Source organism: Zophobas morio, unplaced genomic scaffold (assembly GCF_036711695.1).
Source record: "Zophobas morio isolate AGI-343-1 ecotype UQ-CSIRO unplaced genomic scaffold, CSIRO_AGI_Zmor_V1 ptg000006l, whole genome shotgun sequence".
Classification (NCBI taxonomy): domain Eukaryota; kingdom Metazoa; phylum Arthropoda; class Insecta; order Coleoptera; family Tenebrionidae; genus Zophobas; species Zophobas morio.
In genome coordinates, this window is record NW_026972111.1 from 7,492,607 (window position 1) to 7,512,223 (window position 19,617).

The following is a 19,617-nucleotide window of genomic DNA, read 5'->3' on the forward strand; positions in this document are numbered from 1 at the left end:
TTTGATTTTTCAATTTTTCGATTTTGGGTGCTTGATTTTTCGAATTTTCCTTTTTTCAATTTTTATACTTTTCAATTTCTCGATTTTTCGATGTTTCGATTTTTGGTGTTTCGAATTTTTCGATTTTCGGTGCTTGATTTTTCGAATTTTCCTTTTTTCAATTTTTATACTTATCAATTTCTCGATTTTGCGATTTTATTTTAATTTCCGATTTTTTGATTTCTGAAATTTTCAATTTTGCGATTCTTCAGTTTTGTGATTTTTTGACTTACCGAAAGATTGTTTGATTTTTCAATTTCTGATTTTATTTTTCGGATATTTGATTCATCGAATTTTTCAATTTTCGATCCTTGATTTTTCGAATTTTAGAATTTCCAATTTTTATTCCTATAAATTTCTCGATTTTTCGATGTATCATTTTTGCTTTCCAAATTTTCAATCTTTCTGTTCTTAATTTTAGCCATTTCAAAGATTTACTTTGCGATTTCGTGAATAATCATTTCAATTTTTCCATTCCATTTTTCGATTTTTCAATGTTTTTTTTATTTTCGATTTTTTGGTTTCTAGAGTTTTCGATTGGAATTTTCGATTTTTCGACTTTCCTAAAGATTTTTTGATATTTAATTTTCGGTTTTTGGATTTTTCGATTTCTCGATTTTCCATTTTCTGATTTTATTTCTCGATTCATGGATTTTTAAGATTTTCGATCCTTGATTTTTCGAATTTTCGATTTTTCATTTTTTCCGTTCTTCAGTTTTTAGATTTTTCAATTTTCATACTATTCAATTTCTGGATCTATCGATGTTTCATTTTTAGTTTTTCAAATTTTCAATTTTTCCATCCTTAGTTTTAGCCATTTACATTTATTTACTTTTCGATTTTTTGAATGATCAATTTTTCCATTCTTCAATTTTTCGATTTCTCAATTTTTTTTTATTTACGATTTTTTCATTTCTCGAGTTTTCGATTAATAGCATTTTCGATTTCTCGATTTTTTTCAATTGTTTGATTTTTTGATTTTCCGGAATATTTTCTCATTTTTCAATTTTCCATTTTCGGATTTTATTTTTCGAATATTTGAATCATCGAATTCTTCGATTTTAGATCCTAGATTTTTCGACTTTTGAATTTTTCAGTTGTTCCATTCTTCAGTTTTTAGATTTTTCGATTTTTATACTTTTCAATATCTCGATTTTTCGATGTTTCGATTTTTGGTTTGTCGGATTTTCAATTTTTCCGTTCTTCAGTTTTGCCATTTAATTTTTTTTTACAATTTGTTAATTCTTTAATTTTTTTATTTGTCAATTTTTTTTAATTTCCGATTTTTGGTTTCTGGAGTTTTCAAATTTTCGATTTTTTGACTTACCGAAAGATTTTTTGATTTTTTACTTTTCGGTTTTTGGATTCTTCAATTTCTCGATTTTTATTTTTCGAATATTTAATTCATTGAATTTTTCGATTTTCGATCCTTGATTTTTCAAATTTTCGATTTTTCAATTTTTCAGTTATACAGTTTTAACCATTTCATTGTTTTACAATCTTTCAATTCTTTATTTTTCGAATATTTGATGCATCGAATTCTTCGATTTTCGATCCTAGATTTTTCGATTTTTATACTTTTCAATATCTCGATTTTTTTTTTTAATTTGTTAATTCTTTAATTTTCGACTTTTTGATTTCTGGAGTTTTCGATTATTCGAATTTTCGATTTTACTCTAATCTAAACTATTTGGAGATGAAATCAAGAACGATTTTTCTTGAAAATTTGAGAATACAATAATGTTGCGCCAGTATATGTTTGATAATAGTAAAATAAGCATTATACATCATAATGACAGCTGCTTACACATAATAATATACAGAACGTTTTACTACTTCTTCGCTTAGTTAATAATTTTAGTCGTCTCTTCAGTTTTGTGGCTACGTGCTTAATCGTCGAATTCTTTCGATGCATAAATATATACAAACGAAATTAATTTTATAATTCTGTCGACAACAGTATGCTACAATTTTTGTGTTAGAAATCGCAGTACATATTAATATGATAATGTTCCTTGGTATGTTTTAGTGTAACGTAGAATCTATTCACTAATTTTTAATCTTGTAAATTTTGTTCGGTTTTAGTAAAATGTGTTCTCGATGTTTTGAAATAAATTGTAATTTTTGAGTTTAACGTGCCAAAACTCTAGGTGTGGACATTTCCACTTTCCAATCGGTTTGATCATTCTTAAACTACATTCCCAAACGTCCTTGAGCTTTCCCATATTTCATTTTATTTCATTTTAGACACTTTCATATTTTTTTCTTTAAATTGCCTTATGCATGCCAAATTCTTTCGCGTGACAATAATGACATTTCCCCTTCACCGATTAGGTAAATGCAGGAATCAGATTCCAATGAGTGCATGCCCAGTTTTATTAATTCTCTGTTTAAAATGTATATGCAGCCACAATCTTTGCGTTTGGAACTTCTGAAAAATAGATCTTCCGTTTCCGTCTACCTGTCTGTGTGCCTGTCTATCCGCCGTCCGCGTGGATTTTTGTTAGACAGATGATTTCCAAAAGTACCGGACCGATTGTTGTCAAATTTTATATGTGTGTTATGAGTGTCATGTAGATGGAAAAACGCTAAACAAACTTTGTCTAATTATCACCACCAACAGTGTCACAATAATAATAGATTTTTATTTTCTACAGGTGTTTTCACCCAGTTACAGAAAATAACAATAAATTAACTAATACATTTCTAAACACAAAGTAAACTTAACACTAAAGAATAGGAATGAATTTTAACACATTGCCTAATTATAATCCAAAAACCCAGATAACCTTTTTTTAATAAGATTAATTTTGACAAAATTTATATCACACCAAATTGATATTTTATGACGTCATCTCAAAATTTTGCCTAATCCTACCGAATATGATGACTTTATACTTGTGATTTATCATTCCCTTCATATTTTTAGAATTTCGTATACAGGATGACTCAAAAAAAATGAATGATTCAGTTTATTTTACGGATTAATTTTGAAATCTGGCAAACGTTTTAAAATTATCCTAAGCGCGATAATTTTTTAATCAAAATATATCTGTCTATCTCCCCAAAAAATTGATGACGTCATCTCAAAATTTTACCAAATAAATCCTATCGAAAATGTGTAACATATGATGGATGAGTCTATAGTTGCGATTGATCATTGTCTTCATTTTTTTAGAATTCCTTATACAGGGTGACTCAAAAAAATGCATGAGTCCATTTATTTTATAGATTAAATCAGGAACTGCAAAATCGAATGCCTTCAAATCTTACAGGTGTTTCAAAGTTATCTAATATGGTAAATTTGTAATCAAAATATATCTGTTTAGCCCCGCCTCTCAAAATTTTGTCGAATAAATCCCATCGAAACGGTGCAAAACATAATGAGTATATGCTTGTCACATTTTTAGAACTGTATATACAGGGTGACTCAAAAAAATCGCAGTTATGTTATTTTCAAGATCTGTGTTGCAAAATTTTACGGAGAGATAAACAAAGATACTCACGCAAATAAAATTTTAATATACAGATGTTCATAAAAAAAGTCTAAAACGGAACAATTTTTGAAATACTAATATTTCTATATAATAATTAATAATATTAATACATATTAGTCTATTTTTTGTTCTTTTTCTTTGGATGTGTCGATGTATCTCTTAAAAAAAGTGAAAATCGCAACAACTGTCAACTTTAAATATTAAAAAAACAAAGAAAACAAAGCAACAAAATAAGTTGCATTAATAAAATACAGAATGTTCTAATAGAAAAAAACAAAAGATCGATATTTACAAATTCTAATCAATAAAAAATATCTATATACCGGGTGTCTAGACAATGGCGGATTAACTTACAAATTGTAATAAATAAAAAATATGTATATACCGGGTGTCTAGAAAATGGCGGATTAACTCTTCAATACGTTATGTACGGGGTTTCGGCAGTCAAGTAGATTACGAAAAAAACCTAGTTTTATAAAAATCAAATTGGCAACACTGATAAAACAAATAAACAAAAAAAAAACATTTAAAAATACGCGTATAAATTATAAACAAAAACAAAACCAACAAAAGAAAAATCCGTTAAAGGATAACCAACTAAACACTAGAGAAAATATTCAAAATTGCTGCCTTATACATATGAGTAAGGTAGTGATATTTCCATATTTGGATCATTTTTTGTTAAAGTTAGTAATGAGTATTTGCTAAGATAAAACTGATTTTGGCAAATGACATACCCTCTAAGAAAAGAGGGTGGGTGGGCGGGGCTAGTACCTGATGTTGGCAAATGAAAAGGCTTCTAAGAAATTTTTCAAAAAAAAAACGGGGTCTCAAAATTACTCAAAAACAGGTCAGGTCACAATAAGAAAACAGAATACCAAAGTTCCCCAACATTGTTTTAAAAAATTGGTCGAAGGTTATTTCAGCAGAACTTCCCTCGCCTCTGAAATGCAGCCAAATTAATGCCACTTTTTCAAAAAATTTAAGACCCAGTGGCGTAGTTAACGGTTTTTTTGACTTGAATTTTTCAGTTCTTCAATCTTTCAGTTTTTTGTTTCATTTTTTCGATTTACAGTTTTTTGAGTATTCAACTTTTGAATTTTTCAATTTATAGATTTCGCAATTTTTCGAATTGAGTTTCTCGAGTTTTCAATTTTTAATTTTTCCATTTACAATTTTTCGTTTCAGCTTTTTATTTTTTTTATTTTTACAATTTTTCAATTTTTCAATGTTCCGATTTTAAATTGCTTGTTTTTTCAACCTCACTTTTTTAGTTTTTCGTTTCGTCAATTTTTGCATTTGCAATATTTCAATTTCTTGTTTTTCTTTTCTACAATTCTGCGATATCTCTTCGAGTTTTCCTTTTTAAATTTTCCAGTTTTCCGATCTGAAATTTCACGAGTTTAAAATTTTTAATTTTTGAATTTTTACATTTTTCAGTTTTTCGTTTCTTCAGTTTTTTTCGAGAAAATCGAGAAAATACAAGTTATTCTACGTCCGTTATATTACAAGTACAGTGAAAAATTATTGAATAATATATTGACACTGTCTTTTGTATTATAATACCTTTTGTTTTCTGTGCCAAAAAATTATTGAAAGAAAATTATGTACATAAAGAAAAAAAACAAAGATTAAACCCCACCCACCGGCGGGGCTTATATTTTGTCCATTTTTTCTAAATATACGAAATCTTTTTTCCCAACAAGAATCTGAAAACATGTTAACGATCCTGTTGTAGAAAGAAAACTCTATATATTAAAAAAAAACAAAGATTAAACCCCACCCACCCGCCCCGATCTCAATTGTGATGAGTTTTTCATTCCTAATCAGACCGAGCGGCGGAGTTTAATTGTAATATTAAAATTTCTCTATAACGTTCTACCCTTTTAAAAACATGTTTCATATGGTAAATTCATCACAATTGAGAAGGGGTGGGTGGGCGGGGCTTATATTTTGTCCATTTTTTCTTAATATACGAAATCTTTTTCCCAAGAAGGATCTGAAAACATGTTAACGATCCGGTTGTTGAAAGAAAACTCTATACATTAAAAAAAACAAAAATTAAACTATCTCAATTGTGATGAGTTTTTCATTCCTAATCAAACCGAGGGGCGGAGTTTAATTGTAATATCAAAATTTCTCTATAACGTTCAATCCTTTTAAAAACATGTTTCATATGGTAAATTCATCACAATTGAAAAGGGGTGGGTGGGCGGGGCTTATGGTTTGTCCATTTGTTCTAAATATGCGAAATCTTTTTTCCCAACAAGAATCTGAAAACATGTTAACGATCCTGTTGTAGAAAGAAAACTCTATATATTAAAAAAAAACAAAGATTAAGACCCACCCACCCGCCCCGATCTCAATTGTGATGAGTTTTTCATTCCTAACCAGAACGAGGGGCGGAGTTTAATTGTAATATCAAAATTTCCTTATAACGGTTTACCCTTTTAAAAACATGTTTCATATGGTAATTTCTTCTAACTAAGCTCCACGATGAATACAAAATTCATCACAATTGAGAAAGGGTGGGTGGGCGGGGCTTATATTTTGTCCATTTTTCCTTAATGTACGAAATCTTTTTTCCCAACAAGAAACTGAAAACATGTTAACTATCCTGTTGTTGAAAGAAAACTCTATATATTAAAAAAACAAAGATTAAGCCCCACCCACCCGCCCCGATCTCAATTGTGATGAGTTTTTCATTCCTAATCAGACCGAGGGGCGGAGTTTAATTGTAATATAAAAATTTCCTTATAACGGTTTACCCTTTTAAAAACATGTTTCATATGGTAAATTCATCACAATTGAGAAGGGGTGGGTGGGCGGGGCTTATATTATGTCCATTTTTTCTTAATGTACGAAATCTTTTTTCCCAACAAGAATCTGAAAACATGTTAACGATTCTGTTGTTGAAAGAAAACTCTATATATTAAAAAAAAACAAAGATTAAACCCCACCCACCCGCCCCGATCTCGATTGTGATGAATTTTTCATTCGTTGTTAGACCGAATATTGCATATTTCTCTACAAAAATTTAGCATTTTCAACATGTTTTAAGTTTCTTATTGTGAAAAGAAAGCTACATGTATGATAAAAAAAGTCAAACAAATGTGTCAAATTAAATAAAGCATAACGTTAATCAGGTGATTAAAAGTACAGTACAAACGGGCATTGGAAAATCCAAAAATTGGAAAATTAAAAATTTTGAAAATTGAAAAATCGAGGAATTGAAAAATGTATCACTGTCTATTTACATACTTGTTACTACGAGAGTGGAAAGAGAAAGATTTCCTCTACAAATCTCGTGAGGACGGAGGTTAACGACAGGGCGTAAACACAATCAGTGTAATTCACAACATGACCCCACCTGTGGGTTTTCTGTGTCATGCTCCCCTTCCTCTGTAATAGATGTGTCTAAGATAACTTTTTTTAGTAATGCCATTTTTTTATTGTACCTTTGAAGACAGAACTCTAGATGCTATTCTATGTGCAATTTTTAATCTATACCTTGTATACTAAACCAACTGGGACACTCTGTATTTGAGAATACTATGGACAAGGTTGACGGGTCTTAATATAATGTTTATGGTTGATGGTAGTCAAGTATGGTATACGGATACTTTGGTTTTTGTTATCTTTATGAATAAAGAATAAGAATGCGGACATGTGTCATTTAAAAATTATTCTCATCGTTTTGAAAAATGTTGACGTTTGACAGACTCTTCATTCGTGGCCGTGTCAAAATTTCATCGTCCGCGCAACTCGCTGCAGCCGCATTTAACTGTAACCTCAGCCCGGACCGTCGAACCTCAAGGAGCCGCCAGCGGCCCGTCCTTATTTCCGCAGTCGTTACGTCACCAGCCGACGATCTCGCGTCTAATTTCCGCCGACAATGAACCTGCAAACAATTTGATCAGAAGCAGGAACTTTTCAACAATGGATTTATAATAGGTAGACGTCGAGAAAGTGGGGGAGGCGTGCACGGCTCCCAAACCGAACTGACCGACCTAGATTTTTACATTGCCATTCACCATATAACGGGAGAGCGCAAAATTCTTTAAAACTCGTTCCAATAATTCAGTTCAGTTTCACTCGATATCTTGTCGCGTGCACGTTCGAAAATTTCACCGAAACGAGAAATGTGCCCCCAGTGGACTAACGCCTCAGTGAAGTAGTCTAGTGTGCAGTGGGCTGGCGCTGGCGCGATTTTTTCGCACACAGCAGCACTCGAACAGTTAAGTGTCGTTTTCGCCCCAGATCGGACCCCCGCTAATCTCCACCCCGAACATGAAAATAAAAAAGTAAAATTGATATTTTCCGCGAAAATGACAACACTGCGCGAATATAGATTGAAAATTACCAACTTAAGTTGCGCGTCGGGGAATTTTCAAGCAGGTCTGCCACGCGGTGAATTTCAATTTCTCATCAAAATATAGAAACTCAATTTCGGGGGCTTAGTATGCAGGGTTGGCGGCTCTCTCCTGGAAAAAATGCGCGGTTAAAGAGCCGATCGGAGCACACTACGCATCACTAATTACCGTTTTCGAGAAAGTTATTGTGCGATTACAAAATCTTTCACTTAGAAAGTGATATATTAACGCTAATGTAAGCGTAGACGATAGACAAAAAACGGAAAGGTCATACGATTTCACGAAATTCGGTAGGCCATGACCAGGTTTGCTAAAGACAGACCACAGCGGACGCTGAGTCGAAAGAGCATCCTCCAACGTTGTATGGTTTTACAGTCGAAAAAATGTTCAGTGCAACGAGTATAAAAATGTGATTAAACTAAATCAACTGGACGTGTATACAAAGCCGCACAAGCTTAAACACTGTGTAAAACACCTTTTGCGGTTGTCGCTAATTAAAAATGTAATAAAAAGGGAATACCTTTGGCGAAAGTTAACTTTTACTCTCTAATGAATTTTATTTAATTAAAAACTGCCATTATTCTTAACAACATGTTCACACTGTACTTAGTTCGATAACTACTTAGCTAACTAAATCTACAGTAATAAATAAATTTGAGCTCTTCGGGGGTCATGGAAGAACTGAACTTGTCGTGAATTGTTTCATACGATTAACGAAATGTCACCACGTCACTGTAAGCCTGTAAGCCTATGCAAGAATGCATTAACATCACTTATTTGTCGGTTATATAATCGTAGCAACTAGTTTGTTTTGTTTTGAAATGCATATTAATATTCTCAATTAAGTAAAAACCGCAAATGCCTGTTTAAAATTGTACACATACCTTACTTTTACGTTGTTTTCTTTGAATTATTTTTTCAAATATTTCACATATATTGTGTCCATAGCAAGGATAATTTAAAAGTGCGTCAACAGTTTACTTTTAATTCTGAAGCCAGTGACGGTAAATTTTTTATGGACATCGAGGTAAGACATATACTCACTTAAATTTAAAAAAGATTGTGATGTTTTGTCAAAACTCATAAAAAATTGAAATTTGTGGTTTGTTATGATTATGAATATTTAATCTAAAATATTACGTAATATGACACATTTACAAGCTACATAACCTCCTGACATATTAGGTTTTAGAGTAATACTTTCTGATTCTTTGTCGACATTGTGTCTCTTTTTACATTCTAAACTCATAATTTAACTCTCAAACTCTCCCATTCGGTTTTTTATTCGTCGGTTTTTTCTTTGATGTATTTCCGTGTTCTCTGATTGCCCCAAATTTTCTACATTGTCTATCAATTTTTCTTTCGGTTTTATCTTCATCTTTGACATTTTCATGAATGAATCAAATTGAAAAAAGAAACATCAATGAATTTGAAAATGTGAGATTGAACGGACAAATAAAGCTAAAAAAAGAACTTATGTGGTGAAGATCTGGAGATCTTGCTGACCACCGAATATAAATTATTTAGATTTGAATTTTCCACCGTGACTTAAATAAAGTCCTAATCAGAACGTTCAGTGGCCTGTAAGATCTCCCGATTTTACACTCCTTGATTTCTTTTTGAGGTCTTTAAAACTAAGGCGGTTTTTGGACAAAAAACTACGATTTATCGTTATGTACTGTTAAATATTTTAACTGTATTTTTGAAGTTAAAAAAATTATGTGGTATTTTCATTTTAGTCTTTTAACATTTTTTCCACGTTAATTACACTTGAAAATATTAACTGGGTTATATATTCAAACAATTTCTAAAGTTATGTTGGATATTTTTTGTATATTTACAGTTTGTAATTTTTCTAACCTTTCTAAATTATAGCATCTTTAGAATAATTGGAATCTTTAGATTCAGTGTAATCTGTCAAAGCTTTGTAACAATTTGAATCTTTAGGACCTTCAGATTTTCGGCACTTTTAGGGTCTTCAGCATTTCTAGAACTATAAACATTTTATGGATCTTCGTTCTTCACAATTTTTAAAATATCTGGAGTCTGTGGAATCTCTGGAATTTTTGATATTCCAGAGATTTACAATATTTAGAATCTTTTTAGAAAGTCGGTAAAATTTCTCCAAAATTTCTAATTTCCAGGATCTACAAGATCTTTAGAATGTGTGGAGTCTTTACAGTGATGTAAATTTAAAAACTTTGTGGCCTAAATCTTTGGAATTTTTGGGATCTTTGCAACTTCGATTTTCACAGTTTCTGAAATTTTAAAGATTTTTTGACTTTTATCATGCTTACAATTTTTGTACATATCTGGAATCACTGGAATTTTTGAAAAATCTAAAATTGAAGAAACGAAAAATTAAAAAATTTAAAACTGAAAACCGAAAAATTGAAATCAAAAAAGCTACGAGAGCGTTTTTTACGGCACTGGTTTTTAACTTTATAGAGGTTATAAGAAAATAAAAATCGCAAACAATTTTTATAATTTTTCAAAGAAGCGCAATTTGTTCGGCTGTACTTTAGAGGCGCGGGAAGTTCTGTCGAAATAACTTTCGATCAGTTTTTAGAATTCTTGTAGAGCATTCTCCGACACTGTCTATAATTTGCACGCATTGTTACCAAAACGCACTTGTTTATATTTGGTCAGATTTTTAAATATATAATTCAGTATATATGTTGTACCATAAGTTATCTTATTGATTTTTGGTACTTGAAAATTTTTAAGATTTTGTTGGATGTTTTTTTAAATTTACAATTTGGAATTTCTATAATCTTTAGAACTTTCAGATTTTTGGCATTGCTATTTCGAATTTTAAACATTTGTTGCATCTTCACAACTTTTTAAGTATCTGGGATCTGTCGAGTCTCTGGAATTTTCGAAATTCCTGGAATCCGCAAAACCTACTTCCATTAATCAGTTCAGTATTTAGAATCTGTCGATAAAATCACCAACAGAATAAAAAATATTCGACATTTATTTCCTACCAGCAGTTACAAATCTAAATACGCAAAAAAATTAAACAACTATCGACGAATATTCGGCAAATAAAAGGTAATTAAAATTCGGTCAAGGTTTCCTTTGTAACGGCTCCTTGCAGGATGGAGCTGAACAAGTACTAGCCCCACCCACCCACCCTTTAAAATTGTCATTAATCTCAAAGGATATGTTATTAGCGAAAATCAGACTATCTTAGCAAGTGCTAACCCCGCCCACCTGCGCTTTATTTTCCTAGAAGATGTCATTTGCTAAAATCAGTCTCACCTTGACAAGTACTAGCCCCGCCCACCCGCCCTTTATTTTCTTAGAGGATGTCATTTGCCAAAATCAGTTTCAAAATCAAGTTCTAGGACCGCCCGCACGCCCTTTATTTTCTTAAAGGATGTCATTTGTCGAAATCAGTCTTATCTTAGCAAGTGCTAGCCCCGCCCACCCACCCTTTATGTTCTTAGGGTGTATGTCATCTGCCAAAATCCGTCTTATCTTAGCAAATACTAGCTCCACCCACCCGTCATTTATTTTCTTAAAGGATATGTCATTTCCCAAAATAAGTCTATTTTAGCAAGTGCTAGCACCGCCCACCCGCCGTTTATTTTCTTCGAGTTTTTGACGTTCTTGGAATCCTTAAGTTTTAGAATAGTTGGAATCTTTTCAAAAGTTCAGTAAAATTTCTCTAAGCTTTCTAATTTACATGATCTTTAAGATCTATGGAATGTGTGGAGTTTTTAGAATTATTTAAATTTGAAAACTTTGTAACTTTTTGAATCTGAAATTTTTGGAATTTGAAAGATTTTTTAAATCTTTGAACTTTAATATCTAATTTGTATGATCTTTAAGGTCTTTAGAATCTCTACAGTTTTTAGAATCTTTGGAATGTTTAATATCCCTAGTACATATCTTTAAAATCCCTGCAGTTTCTATAATCTTTAGAACTTTTAGATTCTCAGCATTTCTGCAATTTTAAAGATTTTTTGGTTCTTTGGTCTTTTAGCCTCTTTACTATTTTTAAAATATCTGGAATCTCTGGAATTTTTGAAAATTTTGAAATCGTTGTAGTCCTTACAGATTTTGGCATCTTCGGAATCCTTCAGTTTTAGAATATTTGGAATGTTTCAGAAGTTGGGTAAAATTTTTCTGATCTTTCTAATTTATAGGATATTTACAGTCTTTAGAATGTTTCGGAGTTTTTAGAATCTTTGGAACATATAGAATCCCTAGTTTCTTCTATAATCCCTGGAGTTTCTATAATATTTAGAACTTTTAGGTTTTCAGCATTTCTGCAAGTTTAAAGATTTTTTGGTTTTTAGTCTTTTAGCATCTTTACTATTTTTAAAATATCTGGAATCTCTGGAATTTTTGAAAAATTTTAAATCCTTGTAGTCCTTACAGATTTTGCCATCTTTGGAATCCTTCAGTTTTAGAATATTTGGAATCTTTCAGAAGTTGGGTAAAATTTCTCTAATCTTTCTAATTTGTAGGATCTTTACAGTTTTTAGAAGGTTTGGAGTTTTTAGAATCTTTGGAACATATAGAATCCCTAGTATCTTCTATAATCCCTGGAGTTTCTATAATATTTAGAACTTTTAGGTTTTCAGCATTTCTGTAATTCTAAAAATTTTTTTGGTTCTTTGGTCTTTGAACATCTTTACTATATTTAAAATATCTGGAATCTCTAGAATTTTTGAAAATTTTGAAATCCTTGTAGTCCTTACAGATTTTGCCATCTTTGGAATCCTTCAGTTTTAGAATATTTGGAATTTTTCAGAAGTTGGGTAAAATTGCTCTGATTTTTCTAATTTGTAGGATCTTTATACCTTTTAGAATGTTTGGAGTTTTTAGAATCTTTGGAACATATAGAATCCCTAGTATGTTCTATAATCCCTGGAGTTTCTATAATATTTAGAACTTTTAGGTTTTCAGCATTTCTGCAATTTTAAAGATTTTTTGGTTCTTTGGTCTTTTAGCATCTTTACTATTTTTAAAATATCTGGAATTTTTGGAATTTTTGAAAATTTTGAAATCCTTGTAGTCCTTACAGATTAAGGCATCTTTGGAATCCTTCAATTTTAGAATATTTGGAATCTTTCAGAAGTTGGGTAACATTTCTCTGATCTTTCTAATTTGTAGGATCTTTAGAGTTATTAGAATGTTTGGAGTTTTTAGAATCTTTGGAACATATAGAATCCCTAGTATCTTCTAGAATCCCTGGAGTTTCTATAATGTTTAGAACTTTTAGGTATTCAGCATTTCTACAATTTTAAAGATTTTTTGGTGCTTTGGTCTTTTAGCATCTTTACTATTTTTAAAATATCTGGAATCTCTGGAATTTTTAAAAATTTTGAAATCCTTGTAGTCCTTACAGATTTTGCCATCTTTGGAATCCTTCAGTTTTAGAATATTTGGAATTTTTCAGAAGTTGGGTAAAATTTCTCTGATCTTTCTAATTTGTAGGATCTTTACAGTTTTTAGAATGTTTGGAGTTTTTAGAATCTTTGGAACATATAGAATCCCTAGTATCTTTATAATCCCTGGAGTTTCTATAATATTGAGAACTTTTAGGTATTTAGCATTTCTGCAATTTTAAAGATTTTTTGGTTCTTTGGCTTGTTGGCATCTGTAGTATTTTTAAAATATCTGGAATTTCTCGAATTTTTGAAATTTTAGAAACCCCTGTAATCTTCAGAGTTTTTGGAATCCTTGGAATCGTACAGTTACAATAATGGAGTATTCTAAACTATAGAGGATGTTCCAAAAAATTAATCAATATAATAAAGCTGATGGGTGCTTTGTTATTATGGCTTAATCCACCCTGTCTTTCTTTCGATCTGATTCTTTAAGACGTTATTTCGATATGTCTTTGAAAAAGTCAAGGATGTCGTCAAGGTTTGGGAATTCTCATACATCCACTCTAGAAAATGTCACTCAAGATTTCATTTCAGTTTTGTCGTACTTATTTATTTCCGTTTTCATCTTAACTCCGTTTCATAAAATAAACGAGAATTTGGGAGCACTTCGTTCAGCTATTGTTTCATAAATGTCATACTTGTTAGTTAAAAAACGAAATTTGTCGTAAAATGCCACAATAAAGTTTACACTGTTCCTGAGTGTAACTGACTTCCCACACAGGTGAAGTTATTTTGATTAATCAATCGAGATGAAACACTCTGTACAAACTTCCCCAGGATTGTGTTATTTCGTCCCTTCCAGAGTAAATACAAAGCCTCATTACAGAGTACAAAGACTCAGATGTTCGGAGTTTAGTAATTAGAAGCTAAAGTCATTAAGGAAAATCAATTTTTGTGATCGCCTATAAATCCTTGGGACAAATAAAACCCTGTAGACCTTTCTTACATGAAAACATAACGCATTCCGAGTGCATCGGCTTTTTCCGCACGGAACCCGAATTTTCTAATCTGAATAATTTAAAATAAGTTGACCATTATATTACACACCAGATCTCGGATCAGACATGTGCTCTTTGAACTTTGTGATGATTGACCTTTTGTTTGTCCAATATGTTTCTGATTACAATCTTTATAGCCGATTTCATAAATCCGACACTTTTCCCTCGGTCTTGCTTTATCTGAGACGCTTTGTAAACTCGGGCCGAAGGTGTAAATCTTTGAAAACTTCTTATCCCTTAGTCTCTGAGGGAACAAATAGAACTGTGGCTGGAATTGTTTTCTCTGATTTATCTTTATCAAAGCTGAGCAGTTTAAGAATCCTGTTACATAAACTTGAAGTTATTAATTAGCATATCTTTCTTTATTCGGGAAAAAAAATAGAGGTGTGTTTGTCACCTTGTGGAATGTATTAATAGTTGTTCTGAACACATCGAATTAATCTGTTCAGTTGATGTCTCTGTGAAAATTAGCTACGGTAAATTTCTAGATGCTTTGACATTCCTAGAAATATACACAAATATAGAGAACTTTAATACTGATTTGAGAGTAGAATCAGTAACCTTATAATTGCTTAATCACTCTTGGACCTTGGTGTTTTCAGTGTATTAAGTATTTCACTGTTTGAACCACCATATCTAGTGATTAGTGCATTAGATTTTCTAAAATTTTATTTCAAGGTGACTTGATGTTAACCTCTAATATCTCTGTCTGGTTTGGCAATCGCTCGTTAACGTTAAGTCACTTTTAGTCACATAGTAATAATGATGTGTCATTTGTTTATTTATTTTCCTCTCACATTTATTTTAAGTTCTATTGATAAGAAAATTAACATAAAGATTTTAATGATTATTTAGCAACAGATATGTGCCAAATTTCGTCAGTAAGTGTTTTTATTGGACATTTCAGGAACACATATAAATTATGGTATACCGAGTGGTTCATTTAATTGCTCTATAGAATTATCAACACAAAATCTGCAAGTTCTAAGGATTATACATCGCGGATTCTAGAAGTTATAGAAATATTAAAGATTCCAAAGATTGTAAAAATTCCAGCCATTCTAAAGGCCTTAAAGATCCTATAAATTAGAAAGATTAGAGACATTTCACCGAACTTCTGATGTATCCTAAAATTGAAGAATTTTAAAGATACCAAAAATTCTAAGAACTACAAGGGTTTAAAAAAAATTTTAAAATCCAGATATTTTTAAGATAGCAAAGATGCCAAAAATAAAGAACCAAAAAATCTTTAAAATTGTAGAAATGCTGAATATCTAAAAGTTGTAAAGATTATAGAAACTCTAGGGATTCTAAACATTCCAAAGATTCTAAAGACTCCAGATATTCTTAAGACCTTAAAGATCCTACAAATTAGAAAGATTAGAGAAATTTCAGCGAATTCCCGAAAGATTCCAACTATCCAAAAACTGAAGAATTCTAAGAATTCGAAAAACTCAAGGGCTACGAGAGTTTCAAAGAGTTAAAGAATTTCCGGAGTTTCCAGATATTTTAAAAATAGTAAAGATGCCAAAGAAACAAGGGACAAAAAAATCTTTAAAATTATAGAAATGCTGAAAAACCTAGATATGTTGAAAATCTAAAAATTCTAAAGATTATACAAATTCCAGGGATTCTAAATATTCTGGTGGTTTTAAACATTCCAAAGGTTCTAAAGACTACAGACATTCTGAAGACTTTAAAGATCCTACAAATTAGAACGATTAGAAAATTTTTACCGAACTTCCGAAAGATTCCAAATGTCCTAAAACTGAAGGATTCCGAAAACTGTAAGGACTACAAGGGTTTGAATAATTTAACAAATTCTAGAGTTTCCAGATACTTTGAAAATAGTAAAGATGCCAAAAAACCAAAGAACAAAAAAATCTTTAAAATTATAGAAAATATAGAAATAATAATAAACGTTTGAAATAGTAAAAATACTGAAAACCTAGAAATGCTGAAAATCTGGAAGTTTTAAAAATTATAGAAACTCCGGGGGTAAACCACAAAAATCTCTGAAATTGTTCAAATGCTGAAAATCTAAAAGTTCTAAAGATTATAGAAACTCTAGAGATTCTAAAGACTCTAGGGTTCTAACTATTCTAAATGTTCCAAAAATTCTAGCGACTCCAGCCATTCTAAAGATCTTGAAGATCCTACAAATTAGAAAGTTTAGAGAAATTTCACCGATCTTCTGAAAAAATTCCGCGTATTCTAAAACCTAAGGATTCAAATAATGTCAAAAACTCTTAACTACTACAAGGTTTTCTAAAATTTCAAAAATGCCAATAGAAATGCTGGATAGCCTAGAAATGCTGAACACCTAAAAGTTCTAGACATTATAGAAACTCTAGGGATTCTAAACATTCCAAAAGACTAAAGACTCCAGACATTCTAAAGACTTTAAACATCCTACAAATCAGAAAGATTAGAAAAATTTTACCGATCTTCTGAAAAAACTCAAAATATTCTAAAACTTACGGATTCCAAGAATGTCAAAAACTCAACGGAGTAGAAAAATTCCAGGAATTTTAAACAATCCAGAGATTCCACAGATCCAGCTACTTTAAACATTGTCAAGAGTTAAGATGTTAAAACGCTCGACAAAAATCCAAAAAATGTTTTAAACTCTAGAAATGCTGAAGAGCCTAGAAATGCCAAAAATCTAAAAGTCCTAAAGATTATAGAAATTGCAAAGATTTTAAAGATTCCAGAGTTTCTGAAGACTTTAAAGATCCTACAAATTAGAACGATTAGAAAATTTGTACCGAACTTCCGAAAGATTCCAAATGTCCTAAAACTGAAGGATTCCAAAAACTGTAAGGACTACAAGGGTTTGAAAAATTTAACAAATTCCAGAGTTTCCAAATACTTGGGAAATAGTAAAGATGCCAAAAAACCAAAGAACAAAAAATCTTTAAAATTATAGAAATGCTGAAAAGCCTAGAAATGTTGAAAATCTACAAGTCCTAAAGATTATAGAAACTCCAGGGATTCTAAAAATTCTAGGTATTTTAAACATTCCAAAGATTCTAAAGACTCCAGACATTGTGAAGACCCTAAAGATCCAACAAATTAGAAAGATTATAGAAATTTTAGCGAACTTCCGAAAGATTCCAAATATTCTAAAACTGAAGGACTCCAAAGACCCCAATATCTTTAAGGACTAGAAGGGTTTCAAAGATTTCAAAACTCCCAAAGATTCCAGATATTTTAAAAATAGTAAAGATGCTAAAAAAACAAGGAACTAAAAAATGTTTGAAATAGTAAAAATACTGAAAACCTAGAAATGCTGAAAATCTGGAAGTTTTAAAAATTATAGAAACTCCGTGGGTAAACCACAAAAATCTCTGAAATTGTTCAAATGCTGAAAATCTAAAAGTTCTAAAGATTATAGAAACTCTAGAGATTCTAAAGACTCTAGGGATTCTAAATACTCTAAATGTTCCAAAAATTCTAGAGACTCCAGCCATTTTAAAGATCTTAAAGATCCTACAAATTAGAAAGTTTAGAGAAATTTTACCGATCTTCTGAAAAAACTCCAAATACTTATTCTAAAACTTACGGATTCCAAGAATGTCAAAAACTCGACGGAGTACAAAATTCCAGGAATTTTAAACAATCCAGAGATTCCACAGATCCAGCTACTTTAAACATTGTCGAGAGTTAAAATGTTAAAACGCTCGACAAAAATCCAAAAAATGTTTTAAACTCTAGAAATGCTGAATATCCTAGAAATGCCAAAAATCTAAAAGTCCTAAGGATATAGAAATTGCAAAGATTTTAAAGATTCCAGAGTTTCCAAAATGTTACAAAGCTTTGACAAATTCCAATGATTCTAAAGATTCCAAATATTATAAAGACCTTAAAGACACTATAATTTAGAATTACTTACTAGAGAAATTCCGAATTGTAAATACGTATTTAAAAGAGATTAACATCTAACTTTTTTAATTTTTTAAGTACTAAAAATCAATAATATAACTTATGGCACATAATATTAAATTATTTAAAAATCTGACCAAATATAAACAAGTGTGTTTTCGTAATATAAGGCGTTCGAATTATCGACAGTGGCGGTGTGGGTGACTAAAGTATGATACTTTAATGAATTCAAAAAACAAGCTCTACGACTATTGTAAAAAATCGGTCGAATGTTATTTCAACAGAACTTCCCACGGCCCGCTTGTTTGAAAAATTATAAAAAAAATTCCCGATTTTTGTAATTTTTCGAGTTTTCAAGTTTTTCAATATTTCAACTTTACAATTTTTCAATTTTTAATTTTTTTTGCTTTCATTTTACGATACGTAACTCTTCGAGTTTTCATTTTTAAATTTTTCAGCCTTTTGATTTTACAATTTTTCGATTTGCAAATTCACGAGTTTTCCATTTCTAATTTTTTTGTTTCATTTTTCAATTTTTCGTTTCTTCAATTTTTCGATTTTCAATTTTTCTGGTTTTATATATATATATTTTTTAATGTGTAACTTTTCAATTTTTCGGTTTTCAATTTTTTATTTTTCAATTTTAGAATTTTTAATTTTTCCATTTTTAATTTTTGAATTTTTGAATATTCAAGTTTCCTGCTTTTCGAGCTTGCAATGTTACAGATTTACAGATTTCCGAGTTTACAATTTTGACGATTCTATAATTTCCCGGTGTTACAATTTTTGGGTTTTCCAATTTTTCGATTCAGCTCGTTTTTTCTTCTTCGATTTTAAGTTTTTTTTTTCAATATTTCAATTTTTCGTTTTTTCAGTTCTTTGATTTTCAATTTTTTCCACTTTTTTAATTTTTCGATTTTTCAATTTTTCGAATAAAAAAATATGGAAAAATTGCAAACTGTAAAATTGAAACATCAAAAAGAAGAAACGGAAAAATATGAAATGAAAAATAGGAAAATTAAAAATTGAGAAACTGAAATATCGAAAAAGTGCAAACTCGAAAAAACGAAAAATAAAAATCGAGAACTTAAGCAACTGAGGCGTCGAAAATCTAAAATTGGAGCGAATGAAAAAGAAAAAAATGAAAAATTACAAAATTGAAAAATTGCGAATTGAAAAATTGCGAATTGAAAAATTGCGAATTGAAAAATTGAAATATTTAGAATCGAGAAATTGAAATTTTCAAAAAATTAAAGTTGAAAATACGAAAAATTATGAAACCGAAACATTGAAAAACGGAAAAAATAAACAAATAAAGAAAATAAAAAGCGAAAAATTGTAAAATAGGAAGTAAAAATTAAAAAATAGTATATTATATACCTTTAAATGTGGGAAAGGGTAGAATCAGACCACACGCCAC

General features: G+C 30.5%; 1 protein-coding gene across 5 annotated transcripts in view; it reads left to right on the forward strand.

Moving 5' to 3' along the window:
• LOC135123475 (protein dimmed) overlaps positions 1-19,617 on the forward strand; it is a 182,229-nt gene that overhangs the window by 144,196 nt on the left and 18,416 nt on the right. The window contains exon 1 of one of the 5 annotated variants that reach the window (XM_064048146.1): positions 7,621-7,773. The exons of the other annotated variants lie outside the window; for them this stretch is intronic. The gene's annotated coding sequence lies outside the window, so the exon portion shown is untranslated. Of the gene's footprint in view, positions 1-7,620; positions 7,774-19,617 lie in introns of those variants that run through there. 5 annotated transcript variants of the gene reach the window in all.